The following is a 12382-nucleotide window of genomic DNA, read 5'->3' on the forward strand; positions in this document are numbered from 1 at the left end:
TGAAAAAGCAGGAATGGTAAGAAGGTAGGATCCTTCTCGTGAAAAGGAAGAATGATAAGATCTGAATGTTCAGTAAATCGTGCCACTTTATAACATTCCTACTGTATTGAATAAATATAAACAACATAAATTATCGGTGCGCAACACTAGAAATATTGACTTTTCACTGCATGAACCAATAAAATTATGTTCTCAGTCTCAAGCTCACTATGACCTTGATCCTCCAGTGATTTGAAATTGGAAGATGAATCAACAAACCAACAAGAGTATGTTCTCAAAATAATGCCCTCCCACTAAATAATAATAATAATAATAATAATACAATAAATAAGCTCCAACAAACTTGACTTTCGTATGCTCACAAGCATCTTAAGATACTGATCCGGAACTATTTTCAGCTTAAAGATCACTGGCACCTTGACCCTTCATCTATTCATATTCAAAAATATTGTGTCATCTGTTGACCAAAGGTAATTCTTTGAAGTTAAAATGCTGTACTACACGTTTCCAGTCTCAAGGTCAATGTGACCTTGACCTACTGACCAATAATATAATAGGTGCCATTTATTGACTAGAACAATATTTATTTATTTATTTATTCATTTGGGTTTTACGGCGCACCAAAACAGTATAGGATATATGGCGCCAAACAGGACTAAAATTTTTGGTTTCATATCTCATTTACATCGAAATAAAAACATGAGGTATGGAATCAAAATTTGCATACTGCCTGCTGGAATCACAGAGTTACTGCAAAACCAAGTGTTAAGACCCTGTTAGTCGCCTCTTACGACCATGCAAGGATAAGGCAGTGGTTCCACTTCTTTTCATATACCCCAGTCACACATACGGCGCGGATAGCTACGTTTAGCCACGGATAGAAGGTGTCACCCCGGTATAGAAGTACTTCCGGGTCGTTGTATCCTAGAAAGTAGTTCTTTGAAATTTTGAAGTTCCCAATTTAACGCTATCCCTACTTTGACATGTTATATTCCAAATGTATTTATTGATACTGTGTACATTTTTTGTCATTTCTGATGTCTTTAACAGTTGTTTTATGTGTGTTTTTCAGGATTACATTTCTGTGCGGAAGGATTAAAAAAACTACACCAGACTGGTGGCCATGACAGATGTCAGTGGGAAATTTAAACATGGACTAGATACTTTGATGTGTAGCAAAAAAGTTCATCGTTGATGGTGGTGTTTTTCTGTGATATATTGACTGGGATAGTATTACTCTTCAGAATATACAGAGCTGTCAATGCTGCAATTTTGTTGTGAAATTCACAATCCATGTCCAAATGTGCTTGTTTTACTATACAGCAAAGAAGGAGAATTATACGGGCCGACACCTATATGGCAAATGAATGTACAATGAGAAGGTTGGAGATTTTTTACAGACGGGGAATTTCGGTATTTTTTACCGCTGCTGGAAAAATCATCTTACACCCTGGGTGACTCTCGTGCTGTAAATGACGTACTACGAATTATATATATATATCGGTTACCGTGGCCCAGTGGGTAAGGCGTCCGCATCGGGATAGGGAGGCCGAAGGTTCGAGCCCCATGGGGAGCGTTCGTCCGTAGAATGTTTGTAATGGGACTCGTTCCGAAAAGGCCGTTTCGTGAGCCGCGAGCTAGTTAAATGGTTACCGACTTTTTTTTCCGCCTGGCGCCTGGCATAGTAGTAGGATTTTGGAGGCAATTGGTACGCACAATAAAGGTGTCCCATAAGCCAAATTGGCTGGCCCTTTTAATAAACAAGAACTTTACCTTTACCTTTTTATATGTAGAAGATTTATGTAGTAATTTATATTATATTTATGGACGTTGGTTTCCCGTATTTTATTTAAATACGCTGCTATAAGAAATAGTTCAAAAAAGAAAGCCGTTCGATAGATTTTATTATTATTCTTATTATTTCTAAATATGATATCTGCAAGAAAGAGATTATACCACTGGTTTTAGGTGAAGATATCCGGCCCTCGGGAATATATTTACGCGGTAACTCGGCAGAGCCTCGGCCGGAAATTCCATCTGCACCAACAACCAGTGAAAGAATCGCATTAAATCCATGTCCATGTGGTCTGTTCTGTTCTTTACGACGTATTATCGCCCGAATGTATAAACAGTGTTAAAACTAGGTTTTGTTATAAATTATTTTGATTCTAATATGCCCTTAATCTAAAACAGTAGATACAATATAGTAGCGCTTTTTCTTGGTCGCAACCTAAACATTGAAGTTACCGCACGTTAACATGACGTCATTGTAGCGTAAGAGTGTATCAACAAGAAAAGTACATTAGAATTCAATATAAAAATAAGGGATGGATTAATTCATAATTTCTATATTAATACACTGAATTTAAAAAAGGTTTGGTAACTTGGAAGTAGAAAAGATGGATTAATCCAGGTCTTTTATGATTTTACATAAATTCGAAACGTTTCATACGGTTTGCTTATGTGTTTTTCAATACATGCAACTGGGATGGATTAATCCATCTTTTTCTATCGATATCAACAATGTGTGTAGCAATTATGGAAACATGATAGAAAAAAGATGAATTAATCTTTGTGTTTGATTTTACTTGTGAGACGTTTCACAAACATAAAATTGGAATGGATTAATCCATTTTTTTCTGTCAATATTAGCATTTGTTTTTACAAGTTGAAATGGACAGATCAATATATGCCTTTTTCTTAACATTTTAGACGGTCTTACAATATCTTTCCACTACACAAAATAGAGATGGATTAATCCATCCTTTTCTATAATCAGTGTTAGCACTGCTTAGTAGAAGTATTGATTTTCACATAATAAAATGAACGCATGGATTAATCCATGTTTTTGGTTTAACATTTTAGATAAACCGACATTACGTATTTCACAGCCAGTAAACAGTCCAAATGAAAGGATGGATTAATCCATGTTTTATATTAAACATGAAGTGGACTGATAATGTATTTGTTCAAACTAAAATGAGATAGAGTCGGAACAATATTTTTTTCACCAAATAGAATGGGGATGGATACATCTTTTTTATAATTAATGTTAGCCCTGTTAAGTAGAAATATTGGTTTCCTTAAAGACTGAATGCATGGATTAATCCACATTATTATTTTACATTTTAGATTAACCGACAGTGTGTATTTCACAGTCGGTAATGACATTGTAATAACAGTCCAAGATGAAAGGATGGATTAATCCATGTTTTATATTACACATGAAGTGGATTGATCAAGTATTTGTTCAAACTAAAATGAGATATAGTTGGAACAATATTTTTCCACAAAAATAAAATATGGATGGATTAATCCATCTTTTTCTATAATTAATGCTGGCACTGTTCGGTAGAAGTATTGATTTTCTTATAAAGTCAATGCATGGATTAATCCATGTTTTTGGTTTTACATTTTAGATAAACCTACAGTGTGTATTTCACAGTCAGTAATGGCATTGTAATAACAATCTAAGATGAAAGGATGGATTTATCCATCTTTTTCTATAATTAATGCTGGCACTGTTCCTGTGTTCGGTAGAAGTATTGATTTTCTTATAAAGTCAATGCATGGATTAATCCATGTTTTTGGTTTTACATTTTAGATAAACCTACATTGTGCATTCACAGTCAGTAATGGTATTGTAATAACAATCCAAGATGAAAGGATGGATTAATCCATCTTTTATATTACACTTGAAGTGGACTGATCATGTATTTGATCAAACTAAAATGAGGTAAAGTTGGAACAATTCTTGATTTCAGTCGATTGCGTTGCTTTTTAGAGTTTTGCTGATTGTATGATGGATTAATCCATGCTTAAGATTGTATTGGTTTCTATATTTTGTAGAAATTATTTGGAAATGACTGGGACTGAATGATGGATTAATCCATGCACTGTTACATGAAGATCTACGATAAATATTGGAGTTTTATTGTAAAGGCATTATCAGCAATGGATGTTATATTTGCAGATGGATTAATCCATGTTTATGCACTTGGAATAAAACTGAAATAATAGCTTACGTATTTTATTCGTTTGTTTGTCAATGCATGGATTAATCCATGTCATAACCTTAGCATTTATTTACAAATTCGACCATTTCCTAAAAAGTCCTCCGTTATTTAGTCAAAATAAGGACACTCAAAATGGCGTATAATACCCCCAAACAGGGATTATTTTGTCAAATCCCTTTTTATAAAATCATCAGTTTATTTTTATCTTATAAAGCGACATTGTCACCTGAAATTGCAGTCAATAGCGTCATTTGGATTTATAATAATTATTATATTCTGATTATAGAATCTGTATTATGTCAATTTACCGAATGCATAGTATTGAAATATTTCGGCTTTTATTTTAGAACATCTTGCTCCTTTTCCGATGTACATATAGTATAGGATGTATATTTAGTATGCCGCTGTCAAATCATTTACTGAGTAATTATTTTCTAAATTTGTTCATTAGAATGCTCACGCTCCACCAGTTTGCTGATGCTATAAAATTCTCTTCCATTTTTACTTGTGCATTTCTTCCTAAAAATTGTGCTCTCACTCTCTATTATTTTTCTCGCGACTTTGTTCTCTATCATTTTGCTCGTGCATTTGCCCTTCAACAGTTTGCTCATGCTTTTGCTCTCGACTCCAATTCCTGTATTTTTGTTTTTCGTTGTTTCTTCAGATATTTTATTTAAGAAACAAAGTATGTACATGTCTATGTTTTCTTGAAATTAGGGCGTAACTTTTGCTACAACGTACATTGGTAAAATATTTACTGAGGATTAAATTCTATTTTAATACGTGCATTTAGATGGGTTTAAACCACATTTGGGCTTCTTGCAAATGGCGCGATTCATTGATGATTCGCAAGAAGTCTCAATGTGGCTTATACCCGTCTAAAACAAACAAATAACATTCAGTTCTTATATCTACGTCTCTAAAGTTGCTTCCTACAAAATAAGGTGTTTGTGTCTTTTCGAAAGTTTAAAAAAGTCAAATTAAATGTCAGGTTTTCGGTCTTTACAACATCTTGATAGAACAGCCGAAATTACCCGTCCGCGTTAAATTGTCATTCGTCTTCTGATAAAACTATGGTTCCTAATTTTAATTTGAAATGTCATTAAATCCGATGATTAATCACATATTCATGCAGAACATTTTTTTTTTACTATTTCGGCCGTGCATGAACAGGGAAAATCGTGCACAAACCCAAATTCTATATAACATATCATAAACCACATTAACCCTTTTTTTCGAACAATATGGCTTACATATTTGGTGTTTTATCAAGACAACGTATTAAACGGTAGAGATGTATGTCGACGTGTAATATAAAGACCGTAAAAGGACTTAAATTTCAGCTTCGGGTTACCAACTTAGGTGGAAGCGTTTGAGAATGATACATTGGTTGCAATGAGATAAAGATCATTGGTGCGATTCTCAACAGATATTGAATTGCGGCCACCTGTCGTAAGCATCAATTCCAGATGCATACTTTTATAATTGCAAATTTCGAAATAATAGCTCGAAATTGCGACTGATGTAACTCGGAATTTCGAAGTACATAACTAGAAATTTCGTGTTATTGACTAGAAATTTCGACTTAGTAGCTTCAAATTTCGAGATACGTTGTTCGAAATTTCGAGTTACTAGAATGCTTTGTTTACACTGTAGAAGCAGAATTTCCTACTTGATCTACATTAAACTTAGTTAAAATGTTTGCCTTTATCAAATCTAGAAAAGTTGTTGGGTTATATGGGGCAAATAAAAACTAGGTTACTAGGTGAAACAGAAAGCCCTTGTAAACACTTTAGAGGTAATATTTTTACCTGATCTATATGAAACCTGGTCAGATGTTTGTTTATGAAATTTAGGGTAAGTTCGAAATTAGGTCATCTAGGGTTAAAAACAAGGTCACTAAGTAGAATAACAAAACAAAATCATTTTCTACCAGGTCTTTATCAGCGCATTGTCAAGTTTTGAACACCTTTACATCACGTAAAAGTAAAAAATAATAAAAAAAAACAACAGTAAAATCACGAAAACACTCTAGAGGCTATATTTCTCTCTGATCTTATGAACGTAGCCCGTATCTTTCTCTTTATGAGGTCTAAATCAAGTTTAGAATGAATTGGCTTATCTGGGGAAAAGACTATAAAACTAGGTCTTAAACCTGAATTATATTTCATAGACATATTTATGAAGACCAGAAGAAAAATCGTTGGATAAGTAGCATTGAGCAGAAATTAAACTACTTATCTCCGTATAAGGCGTTCAATAACTTTTTACGGCGCCAGGTACAGACTCGGGGTAAATTGTTGGGAGGAGAAAAATAGCGCGGTACGCTATGTTGCCAGAGTAAAAGAAGAACCCATACTTAGCAAAATATGTGCAAAAGGGTGAAGATTTGTCAACAATATCGCCATATTTACCTGACAGACACCAAGTTCACTTAAACCACCGTCAGACACCATTTAAGTCCTATCCCCTGAAATTTATATCACTCTACCCCATGTAGTGCGGGGCAAAATAAGCCCGGCATTATCACCCTTATAGGCACGTTTGTCTTACTGCACATAATACAATTAAATTATATGTTGAAATGAACCCCATAAAATATGTAACATCCTGGCGGTTTATGCTTATTAATAAGCACTATCACTTACAAAACCGGTAAGAACCGCTTTGCGTGGAATGCACTGAAACAACCCTATTTCGCGAAAAAAAAGTAAATGCGCAAAATTAAAGTCATATCATTTATTCAGCAAGTAAGACAGAAGTACTTCTAAGGTCTGTCTCAAAGGGATACATCACATAAAGTTTTTGGGGTGGTCTGGGGTATAGTAACTCTATATATAGACAAGGGCTCCAGCTGTCAAAATGGCAATTTTGGTATATGGCCATTATCAACTTCCGTAAAAGTCTCATTTGTTATGTTAAAAATTCAGCTGATAGGCCCTCACACTGTTTAAGGTGGAATGCGCCCCAAATTTTTTTTCCGAATTTCGCCCTGGAATTTATACTATACAAAATTCAGGATATATGCGATTAGGTTCCGATTTTACTTTGTCGCCATATTGTTCGAGTTTTTTGCTATTGTGTCACAAACATGGCCCCTGACGTCACTTTTCGTGCAACGCCCAGTTCCGAATGCTCTCGGCATTTTTCCTTTCCTGCGCTCTGAATGTCATAAAAATGAAAAATACAAACTAATTATCACTTTGCGTACAGAAAATGCTACTCAATGGTACAAAAATCAGCGAAATAAGATTGATGCTTAAAACGTCAAAGACGATATTGTGACGTCAGAACGAAAAAACTCATATCAAGTTTTGCTATAAATTTTGCCTTAAAATCCAGTTTACAAAAAATCGGCTCGATAAAAAAATGTATAACTTTGGTATGTTGTTTCACAGTATGTGGTCGTCTAACAGACACATAAATACTTAGGGGTCACCGACTTCTATTTTTCGCAATATAATATAACTTTACCCCCACCCCCACATGGTTTTAGGCTATATCACGTTAGAGTTAAAAAGAATGCGTTTTCAACTTGCACAACTTACGTTCGTGTTAAAAACGAGATCTATTTATTATAAGAAATGTTCACGATATATTCGATCTGAAGTGCAGAAGAAAAGAAAACAACTTTGAAAAAAAAATGTATATACTTTATACTTTTGTCCGTAAGTATTGACCGGGCACTCATTAATCTTCGCTGATATTTTCGGGCGTTTCGTTACTTTACGCAATATTGTATCCTTAAAAGATCTATTAGTACACAAATAACCTTTATAGTTAACCGTCTGACTTCCACGCACGTTACCACGGGTAAACACTTTTGACAAAATGTATGTTTTATACTATTGTCCGTAAGTATTGACCTGGCACTCATTAATCTTCACTAATATTTTCGGGCGCTTTCGTTACTTTACGCAATATTGTATCCTGAAAAGATCTATTATTACACAAATAACCTTTATGATTAAATGTCTGACTTCCATGCACGTTACCGCGGGTTCAAAATTACCTCAGACCATTTTTGTATATTCAATGTACAAAATGTAATATAGTGTTATCGTTATTGCTTGTATTCTTACATATCTTTGCGACAATATTCACGCATTTTAATTTGTTTTCACTTGTAGTATCAATTTTCGGGAGTAATTTGTCTTTTTATCTAAGATACCTTTACTCGACACATTCTACAAAATATAGTGAATACAAGTGTATTTCTTTCAATAAATGAACCATAAAATTTGATCAGATAAGTTTTAATTTTCCGGCCTGTAAAATTTGGAGATGAAATTTGAAAAATAGATTATCAGACAGAGAAGTCGAACCCACAACCCCGAGATTGATGGATAATCGGTTTGTCCCCGCAGCTACTTAAACATGCGATATTTTGTTTATCATCAAGAAATATTTATGCTATTTAGGTCCGGGCACGGAGAATTAAATTACGGAAATGTACGGAATATTCATGAGTGCCAGGTCAATACTTACGGACAATATCCACTATTTACTATCCATTGTTTATTTCCTATTGATGTTTTCAAAATGCAAATTCAAAGGTTGAAGAATAGTTTAACGTTCACACAGTCTCTTGCAAATGCCAACTTAGCTTTGTAAAAAAGCTTGTATGTGGTCCGTTGTCGATTTAATATCGTAAAAAATAGGTACTTTAACATGTTTTTAACATTTAGAAAGTTCGTTCAAATGTAATTTTATGAAATGAGCATTTGCCTGATTTTACCAGAAATATTTATCGACGCATGGCAGACGGTTGCTCCACTTTACATGTATAATCAGCACGAAAATAGTATATCGGATCCTATATCTGATAAGAAATTATTATTTTTTTACACTAATTAATTTATGGTGAATCATGAAATAAATTCTACTAATTTAGACATCAATCTCCACATCTCATTCATGCGAGATTACGAGTTGAGAAAAGAGTCTATTCTGTCCGCATAAAGCTGAGCAAATGGTATCATTTTTCACATTCTTGGTAAACGACTGGCGATCAAAGTCATGATATTTCGCACCGGAGGCGGACGCTCCAGACAAGATGACTTCACTGAAAATGGAATCGTGTGCAATTATAGCTCAGTGGAAGAGCGTTCGCCTCTGGAGCGCGAGTTTCGGAGTTTGAGCCCCACCGGAGAGAGAGAGACAGACAGACAGACAAAGTGACAGAGAGGTCACAGTTAGGTAGAGTAGCTAGTCCAGTGAAGAGACTTTATTTCTGAAAGACATATCTTCAGATGACGATAAAGTATTGCAGCTGGTCCGACGCAGAGAATTTATTCTTGAATGTCTTTTTATTACAATTAAGCACAGCTGCAGGTCCGATGCAAAGAATTCATTTCTTGGCGGAAACCTTTTAATCAAGTGCAGTAACAAACTCTTAATAAAGTAATAAATACTAGAAAAGATGTTATAAAACCCTTACCAGTTGCAGTGTTCAGATTTACGGAGTACGGAGATTTAGTAAAAGTCCTATCTGTTTCTCCGAATGTCCTGGATGTAGAAATTATAGTTTCGTGTTCACATTCTGAACACTTAAATTTAACCAATGAACAAAGTTTTTTTCTCGATAATGTCGTTAACATGATTTACACCCTTTATCAAATATCTCACCAAGATATTTCATATCTACAATTCTTCTTTTCGGAACATGTCCGTAATCACTGAATGTTTCAATTTATTACATGTTTTAAAATATCTGACTTTTTCTTTAACACTTTCTTAGCGAATCTCCCCTTATGTCTCTCAATACTTTCCGATTTACCGTTGATACATGCAACTTCGCATACTATTTAGATTATTTTGTTAAATAAAACACGATTTAGCGTGAAAACACGATTTAGCGTGAAATTTCTTAATGGGGTAGGGGTAAAATATCGTCAAATATTGAAAAATAAAAGTCGGTGACCCCTAAGTATTTATATGTCTGCTAGACGTACACATACTGTGAAACAACATACCAAAGTTATACATTTTTTTATCGAGCCGATTTTTTATAAACTGGATTTTAAGGCAAAATTTATAGCAAAACTTGATGTGAGTTTTTCCGTTCTGACGTCACAATATCGCCTCTGACGTCTTAAGCGTCAATCTTATTTCGCTGAATTTTGTACCATTGAGTAGCATTTTCTAAATGCAAAGTGACATTTATTTTGTATTTTTCATTTTATGACATTCAGAGCGCAGGAAAGGAAAAATGCTGAGAGCATTCGGAACTGGGCGTTGCACGAAAAGTGACACAATAGCAAAAAACTCGAACAATATGTCTTTGTCATTCCTTTTTACTTCATTCATGAGTCATTGTACCCCCCGACAACAAAGTTGTAAGGGGGGGGGGGTATACTGGTTTCAGGTTGTCTGTCTGTCTGTCCGTCTGTCTGTCCGTCCGTCTGTCCGTAGACGCAATCTTGTGCGCACCATCTCTCCTCATCCCCTTGACAGAATTTAATGAAACTTCACACAAGTGATCAGTACCAACAGTAGTTGTACACGGGGCATGTCAGGTTCTTTTAGAAAAAAAATTTGCAGAGTTATGGGACTTTGTTTTTTTGTTACTATACTATATACATAGACACAATCTTGTGCGCACCATCTCTCCTTATTTCCTTGACAGAATTTAATGAAACTTCACACAAGTGATCAGTACCAACAGTAGTTGTGCATGGGGCATGTTAGGTTCTTTTAGAAAAAAAATTTGCAGAGTTATGGGACTTTGGTTTTTTGTTACTATACTATATACATAGACACAATCTTGTGCGCACCATCTCTCCTCATCCCTCTTGAGTTATGGGACTTTGTTTCTTGTTAACATACTATGTACATACAGTCTGCATATGCAATCTTGTGCGTGCCTAATCTACCAAACCCTTGCACACAATTTAATAAAACTTCACACAAGTGATCAGTACTAACCCTAGTTGTGCATGGTGCATGTTACATTCTTTTAGATAAATATTCTGCATAGTTATGGGACTTTGTTTTTTGTTACTATACTGTATACATACAGTCTATATACATACAGTCCACATAATTATGCAATCTTGTGTGCGTCAAATTGCAATGTACTGTGTCAGTGCATGCGGGGGGTACATTCATCACCTTTAGTGATAGCTCTAGTTGTTTACTGATTTAGTTTTGAGACATCATGTAAATAAGTTCTTTTATTTTCTACTATACGATCCAGAATATTCTACTACAATACTGATAAACAGTGTGTTACAATTATTTTTAGAAAGGATTTTTCCAGAATGTTCTTTTTATTCTTAGTGTTACATGAAAATTCTGGAACCTTCCATGATACAATAAATGGGTTGCTGTCTCACACTAGGCCAGAACTGAGAGTTATAGTATTATTGAAAACCTTCCTGTATTTCTTAATAACAAAATATTACCAGTTTGAATATTTGATATTTTGAAGGATTATTTGAAGGATTTACTAACAATTTGTGGATTTAAAAAGTTATCTTTGAAGAGAGGAATTATAATTTTTGGATGTAATAAAATTGCTTTTAAACTGTTGTGAAATATTGTGGAATTTATTCAGATTGGATTTAAATTTGACCTGGACAGGATTTGGACTATTTTTACATATTTTTTTTGGATTTTACGGCTCAGTGAGCTGCGAAACTCGTTACTATTTCATCAAAAAACGTGTAGGCCAACAAGTCTGATGAAAATGAGTTAAATGTATTGGAGCTCTGCTGTCCCCACCTCTATTATCTGTGGCTGAAACAATGATACGCACTAGATTTGACTTGTATTTATTTTAGTACGCCATTGCTAACGAATAAGTACAAACACATTTTCAAAAAATGCTGAAAACCTGAAACGGAAATAACTGCTTAATTAGAAGTGAAATGTTAATTCAGGGCCTTCCTTGCAAATAAATCCTACACGTTTTGGACAAAGTTTATTTTAATTTTCGATGTCTGTTATTTAAAAAAATAAGTAGATCAGACGTCGCCAACTGTGAGCAAACCACCAAATGACGTTTGTATGGACGCGGCCATCTTGGAATTGATGTCACGTCATCTTACAACGTACGTCTATGGGAAAAAACATAAAATCTTGATTTTTAATTCATTTTACATTTAAAAGATGAAAAAGGCGCCCAGAGATATTCATCTTCTGGTATCAACGATGTCATTTTTGAAAATTTTACATACAGTATAAATAAATTATCGAAGATCCAAAATTAGGTATATATATCGTCATTGTAATATATATGTATTAATCTATTGAGATGGCTTATTGACACACAAACAGAACAAGACCCGAAGGATGGTTTATATATTTAATATGTGTGTTGCATCCAAAGTATAAACTCACACTCTCTCTATAGAAATATGTAT

The 12382-nt window shown here is 34.3% G+C and overlaps 1 protein-coding gene across 1 annotated transcript in view; it reads right to left on the minus strand.

Moving 5' to 3' along the window:
• Positions 1-12382, minus strand: part of LOC123557671 (uncharacterized) — an 80962-nt gene that overhangs the window by 62723 nt on the left and 5857 nt on the right. The gene's annotated exons all lie outside the window — the stretch shown is intronic.

Source organism: Mercenaria mercenaria, chromosome 5 (assembly GCF_021730395.1).
Source record: "Mercenaria mercenaria strain notata chromosome 5, MADL_Memer_1, whole genome shotgun sequence".
Lineage (NCBI taxonomy): Eukaryota > Metazoa > Mollusca > Bivalvia > Venerida > Veneridae > Mercenaria > Mercenaria mercenaria.